The sequence below is a fragment of the Phyllobates terribilis genome, unplaced genomic scaffold (genome assembly GCF_046119375.1).
Source record: "Phyllobates terribilis strain yellow unplaced genomic scaffold, ASM4611937v1 Scaffold_3__8_contigs__length_932513732, whole genome shotgun sequence".
NCBI lineage: Eukaryota > Metazoa > Chordata > Amphibia > Anura > Dendrobatidae > Phyllobates > Phyllobates terribilis.
The window spans coordinates 290,132,041-290,139,270 of NW_027362763.1; the positions used below are offsets into that span (position 1 = coordinate 290,132,041).

At 41.9% G+C, this 7,230-nt stretch overlaps 1 long non-coding RNA gene across 1 annotated transcript in view; it reads right to left on the bottom strand.

Moving 5' to 3' along the window:
• The window catches only part of LOC141259245 (uncharacterized), a 183,413-nt gene extending 176,691 nt beyond the window's left edge, over window positions 1-6,722 (bottom strand). The window contains exon 1 of the long non-coding RNA XR_012318382.1: window positions 6,334-6,722. This is a non-coding gene — a long non-coding RNA (uncharacterized lncRNA). The remainder of the gene's footprint in view (window positions 1-6,333) is intronic.
• Window positions 6,723-7,230: the final 508 nt, after the last annotated feature.

Below are 7,230 nucleotides of genomic sequence, written 5' to 3' on the forward strand. Positions count from 1 at the left end.
CATTTTTTGAAGCGTTTTTGTACATCAATGAATGCTTTTTGGAGCTAAATAAAGTTATTTGGTGGGACATTGCTTAAACCCTTGGATTACCATCAGAAATGGGGTGAGTATATTGGTTAATTTAAATGATCAAAGAATGAGTCTGTTGTATTTCAAATAAAGTGTTTGCTCTGTGTCTGTGTGTTTATTTAACTCTTTACTTTACATTAATTAGGTTTGGTGATGAAAGGGTCTGATTGACACCTTGTCATCACCAAACAAAAGAGCTAGGTGTCAGCTAATCCAATTCGCTTAATCTCATTAGCATTTCCATTCATGTAATTTATGCGGCAGCTGTGAGCTGCTATTTTTAGCCTAGGAAGGTGCCATTTGCAAACATGGTCCCTGACCATTATTAATAGCTCACAGCTGTTTCGTTAGCCCCTATGTCCCCCTGATCAGCACTCAGCAGCACTTTGGATGCAGCGTATTTTTGCTGCGTTCAAAACGCAGTGTTCTAATGCCGTACTTTTGTTGTCGGTACTTGTGAATCCACCGCATATAATGACACTTCAATCAGTCAAAATCTGCAGAGGAGACTAGCGTATCCGGCACAGAAATTGACATGCTGTGGGTGAGTTTGGGTACGTCGTCACGATCAGGAGCTGCTGCAGGTTTGATGTTGCGTGTTTATACAGCGTCAAACCCACAGCGTCCAGATGGTACAGCATAGTGGATGGGATTTCTAGAAATCCCATGTCCACTATGCGTTCATCTGAGGCTGGGAATCACCCATGGACACTGACATGTCAAATTCTCTTGCGGAGTTGCTAGTCTCTGCAACAGAAATTTGACCACTAGAATGCATTGAATGCGGTAAATGCACATGGTTCAGTGAGCACATGTGGATTTACCTGTGTTCAATAGAATGCAATGTTTTGGACGCAGCAAAAAATATGCTTCCAAAGCGTTGCTACGTCCGGATCGTGGGCACAGTGCCTAAGATTAAAAAAAAAAAGCGTGGGCTCCCGGTCATTTTTATAACCAGCAGAGGGAAAGCCGACCACTGGGGGTTGATATTAGTAGCCGGGGAAAGGGTCATTAGCCAAAAATGTTCCCTGACTATTAATATCAGCCCACAGCTGTTTGTTTAGCCTTTACTGGCTAGATTACAGGGGGACCCCAGAAAAAAATTGGTGTAGGGTTCTCCTATAAAATCTAACCAGAAAAGGCTAAACAGACAGCTGTGGGCTGAAATTAATAGCCAGGGAAGGGGCCATGAATGCTAGACCCCGCCGCGGCTATTAATATCACCCCTCATCAGTCCCATAAATGATGCATCCATGAGATGCGCCAAATCTGGCGCTCAGCCTCCGCTCTTCCCACTGCCCTGTAGCGGTGGTGAGTGGGGTAATGGGGTTGGGGTTCACGTCAGCCTTGTATTGGCAGCTGACATGAGGCCAGGTTAGTAATGGAGGGCGTCTATAAGACGCCCCCATTACTAACTGCGTAGTAAAGTTATCGCCACCTTTTCAATAAAAGACACGGCCAAAATAAAGTATTTTAATGAAATAAAAAAAACATGGTTTTAAATTTTTTTTTTATTGTACTCTGTCCGTGAAGCCATTGATCTTCTGAAAAAAAAAGTAAAAAACAAACAACCATATCCCTCACCTGTCCGCCGTCAAGACACAGTCCACGATTATCACCCACGATTGTCCCTCAACGATCCGAGTCACTTTTACAGCAATGACATCAGCAATCACTGATGTCACTGCTGTAGAATACAGCAATGTATACTGACAGGAGTGTAAAATCACTCCTGTCAGTGTACATGCTGCTGCAGGAGTGAGGTCACTGGGGTTCATCAGCTGAAGATCAGCTGATTAGCCCCAGTGAGCTCACCACCATGGGAACATTCTTCAGAATGTTCCCAAGATGAGGTCACGTGAGCGATCAGCTGATCGCTCACGTGACTGCAGGTCCTGGCAGCGCAGTACATTGCTGGGAGCGAGCGCGCTCCCTCCAGTGTACCGCCGGCTGCAGGGAGAACATCGCTGGGGACCGAGGACCAGGAGGACACCTGGGGGCGCCAGACAGGTGAGCATAGTGTTTTTTTTTTAATTTTTTCTTTTTTTTTACCACCACGGGCACACCAGCTTGGCTGAGGAGACTACTACTCCCCCTAGCCGCACCGCTCTCGCTGTTATCAGTGGGAACGGCGGTCGGATGAGAGGAGTAGTAGTCCTCCTCTCCCAACCCGGGTACCACCCGCACCGCGTTTCACGCCTATTGGCATTAATTGAAACGCAGCAAATCTGCAGCTATAAATCTTATAGAGTGGTGGCCAAAAGTATTGGCACCCCTGCAATTCTGTCAGATAATACTCAGTTTCTTCCTGAAAATGATTGCAATCACAAATTCTTTGGTATTATTATCTTCATTTAATTTGCTTGCAAGGAAAAAACACAAAAGAGAATGACGCAAAAATCAAATCATTGATCATTTCACACAAAACTCCAAAAATGGGCCGGACAAAAGTATTGGCACCTTCCGGTAACCATCAATAAGTTTCTTACAATGCTCTGCTGGAATTGTAGACCATTCTTCTTTGGCAAACTGCTCCAGGTCCCTGATATTTGAAGCGTGCCTTCTCCAAACTGCCATTTTGAGATCTCTCCACAGGTGTTCTATGGGATTCAGGTCTGGACTCAGTGCTGGCCACCTTAGAAGTCTCCAGTGCTTTCTCTCAAACCATTTTATAGTGCTTTTGGAAGTGTGTTTTGGGTCATTGTCCTGCTGGAAGACCCATGACCTCTGAGGGAGACCCAGCTTTCTCACACTGGGCCCTACATTATGCTGCAAAATTTGTTGGTAGTCTTCAGACTTCATAATGCCATGCACACAGTCAAGCAGTCCAGTGCCAGAGGCAGCAAAGCAACCCCAAAACATCAGGGAACCTCCGCCATGTTTGACTTTAGGGACCGTGTTCTTTACTTTGAATGCCTCTTTTTTTTCCTGTACACTCTATGTTGATGCTTTTTCCCAAAAAGCTCTACTTTTGTCTCATCTGACCAGAGAACATTCTTCCAAAACGTTTTAGGCTTTCTCAGGTAAGTTTTGGCAAACTCCAGCCTGGCTTTTTTATGGCTTTTTTATGTCTCAGGGTAAGAAGTGGGGTCTTCCTGGGTATCCTACCATACAGTCCCTTTTCATTCAGACGCCGACGGATAGTACGGGTTGACACTGTTGTACCCTTGGACTGCAGGGCAGCTTGAACTTGTTTGGATGTTAGTCGAGGTTCTTTATCCACCATCCGCACAATCTTGCGTTGAAATCTCGTCAATTTTTCTTTTCCGTCCACATCTAGGGAGGTTAGCCACAGGGCCATGGGCTTTAAACTTCTTGATGACACTGCGCACAGAAGACACAGGAACATTCAGGTCTTTGGAGATGGACTTGTAGCCTTGAGATTGCTCATGCTTCCTCACAATTTGGTTTCTCAAGTCCTCAGACAGTTCTTTGGTCTTCTTTCTTTTCTGAATGCTCAATGTGGTACACACAAGGACACAGGACAGAGGTTGAGTCAACTTTAATCCATGTTAACTGGCTGCAAGTGTGATTTAGTTATTGCCAACACCTGTTAGGTGCCACAGGTAAGTTACAGGTGCTGTTAATTACACGAATTAGAGAAGCATCACATGATTTTTCAAACAGTGCCAATACGTTTGTCCACCCCCTTTTTTAGGTTTGGTGTGGAATTGAATCCAATTTGGCTTTAGGACAATTCTTTTTGTGTTTTTTCATTGAAGACAAATTAAATGAAGATAATACCAAAGAATTTGTGATTGCAATCATTTTCAGGAAGAAACTGAGTATTATCTGACAGAATTGCAGGGGTGCCAATACTTTTGGCCACCACTGTACCTGCGGATTTGCTGCGGTTCAATTAAAGTCAATGTGCGTGAATTCACGGCGGAAATACCCGCACAATGGACATGCTGCGGTTTTTACCGCAATGGTAATCCTGAGCTGAAATTTCATCATGTGCACAGCACATCAGGATTACCATTGCAATAGCTGGCAGAGCATTTTTGATGCGTTTTCGCGTGGGAAAACCGCCAGGAAAATGCATCAAAAACGCTATGTGTGCACTTAACCTTAATGTGTTATCGGTGAGGACATGATGCAGAAATGTTTTTCCAAGAGTGGGCGGTGGGACTGTGGAAGGTTCAAGGGATGGAGGCGGAGCAGGGGTAGAGACTGGGTGGAGTCTCAAGGGGGACCCAGAAATTTTGACAGTATGGGGACCTGAAATTCCGAGTGGCAGCCCTTGGTGTAGCATTAGTGTGCGCTAAACCAGTCTTGATGAATCAGCCGTACAGTTTTGTGACTCAAGTTGCACCAGAATTCTGATGCATTTGACATAGTGAATCTCCCCCTTCTGCTGCAAAGAGGTATTTCTGTTTATTGCTAGAGGCAGTATGTAAGTACAGATGTGTCCAATCTTAAAAATTCAAAAATTTTGCTATGGACTCCAACTTCTAGCTATACAAATTAGGGCAGCATTGTGGCTCAGTGGTTAGCACTGCAGCCTTGCAGCGCTAGAATCCTGGGCTCAAATCCCACCAAGGACAACATCTGCAAGGAGTTTGTATGTTCTCCCCATGTTTACGTGGGTTTCCTCCGGGTTCTCTGGTTTCCTCCCACACTCCAAAGAAATACTGATAGGAAATGTAGATTATGAGCCCCAATGGGGACAGTGATGATAATGTCTGTAAAGGACTGTAGAATAATGGAGCTATATATTTGAGTAAAATAAATAAATAAATAAAAAATATATTATCATGACATGCTTAAAAAAGGAGTGAATAAATCACTCACCGTGAAGTGAATGACCAAATCTGTCCTTTGTATGCAATGGGTACCGTTTCAAATACTGCTGACCGTCAGGAAATTAGTCCGAGAAAAGTAAAAATTGATTGGCATATCCAAGAAATAGATAGAATCTTCAAATTTTATTCCATAATTATCAAACAATTAAAATTCACATGCTGATGATAGAAAGAACACTCAAACGAGACTCTGGCGCTGTGTGCGCCCCTAGTCATAGAGAATGATTTTCTATGGCTAAAGGCGCACACAGCGCCAGAAACATGCCAGTGTGTTTTTTCTACCACCAGCTTGTGGATTTTTGATTTTAGTTGTTTGATAGTTATGGAATAAAATTTGACGATTCTATCTATCATGACATGACTTCAAAAGAAAAGACAGAAATAAATTCAGGCATTGCTCTGTATCATACAGTGTAATAGCAGACACATTAATCACGCCCAAGCATGAATTAATTACCAGCACTAGTCAAAAGGTCAGTAAGTGGCACTAACCACAGTGTAAATTTTCTCCTGATTTCTTTATTGCAGGCTCACATGCAAGAGAACATAAAAAGACACATGGCAACATTATCATAACATGCTAGCAAAACCTTTGACAGGTTGCAATTCACATCCGATCCACTAGGGGCCACATACAAATTAAATATACTGTATATCACATAAATATTGCCCTACAGAATATTACAAAATCATGTTTTTTTTTAAAACCTGTCATCTCATCCCACAGATCTCAGGATGTGTCGAGACAAGATAGGAAGTAAAGACGGACATATCTGTATTGTAGTTTAAATTGCTACAGATTTGTAGTGCCAATTCTGCACTGTAACACTTCAAGAAGTCCTCAATGTCTGACAATACTCTATGCAGTATTTTAAGATTTCCACACTTTATAATTGTTTCTTGAAATATTATATTGAGTAGACTGAGGGAATGTCCTTCAGATAAACAAACAAAGTATTGTTTACTGGCATTGTGCATAACTGAATTATGATGTTATATTTCAGGCCAGTAACAAAGGAGCAGGGCACAGTATAGTACTGAGCAGACTAAAAACAACTGAATTATCAAATGAAGAATGCCAGGGACAATAGATGCGTAAGAAACACTGCTGGAATTGTCCTTGACAAAACAAAGAAAATGTGTGTGCTTCATCTCGATATCTCACATCACCCCAGTATCAAACAATTAGTGTTACTTAAAGTACACCTATCACAAGTAAACAAGAATCTGAGAACATAGCAAGATGCAAACAATTGTAACAATTAATATTAATATAGTGGGTTCAACATTTTTTTTTTCTGAAAGTAAATATATGCAGGTGAAAATGAATGGTGCTAATTCCTTCCTACGTGACAATGTCCAATTACTAATATCTATACTCTATAATATCTATACTCTATAATATCTATGCTCTATATGTATGGATTACCTTTACTTTTCCATTAGGCATCACCATTACCTTGTATTCTTGCCTCTGCGATCTCCTGCTGTAATGTCTGTATTGTCTTTTGCTCCCTCTCCTGCCCAGGAGCTGGGAACTAATTCATTTTATAAAAAGCAATGTTAAAAAAAAATGTTTCAATGGAACCTATCAGTTTCCCCAATCCATCACCCCCATTGAGAGGCTTATTGATTGCTGCATATGCCTCAACTCACTTTCATAACTTTGGTGACAATTTGCTAATTAGCAAACTAGTTGTGCGGGCATTGTTTTCCCCAGACTAATTGTCCCACTAATCATGTTAGCACACCTCCGTGGGTGCCAGTGATATGATTTGCACCCACAATGAGCCGATGAAGCCAGGGAGCATGCAATCGGCTTCACTATGCATTGGCAAGAAGTCAGAGATTTGCAAAAAGCCATTCGTAACGTCCCTCTTGCAAATCATGTCACTCACGCCCACAGACACGTGATAACCTGATTAGTGTGGAGAAAATTAGTCATCCACTAATTATCATATCGCCAACATAGTTATAAAATTGATTTTAGGCTTAAAGTACAGACCAAAAGTTTGGACACACTTTCTCATTTAAAGATTTTTCTGTATTTTCATGACTATGAAAATTGTACATTCACACTGAAGGCATCAAAACTATGAATTAACACATGTGGAATTATATACTTAACAAAAAAGTGTGAAACAACTGAAAATATGTCTTATATTCTAGGTTCTTCAAAGTAGCCACCTTTTGCTTTGATGACTGCTTTGCACACTGTTGGCATTCTCTTGATGAGCTTCAAGAGGTAGTCACCGGAAATGGTTTTCACTTCACAGGTGTGCCCTGTCAGGTTTAATAAGTGGGATTTCTTGCCTTATAAATGGGGTTGGGACCATCAGTTGTGTTGTGCAGAAGT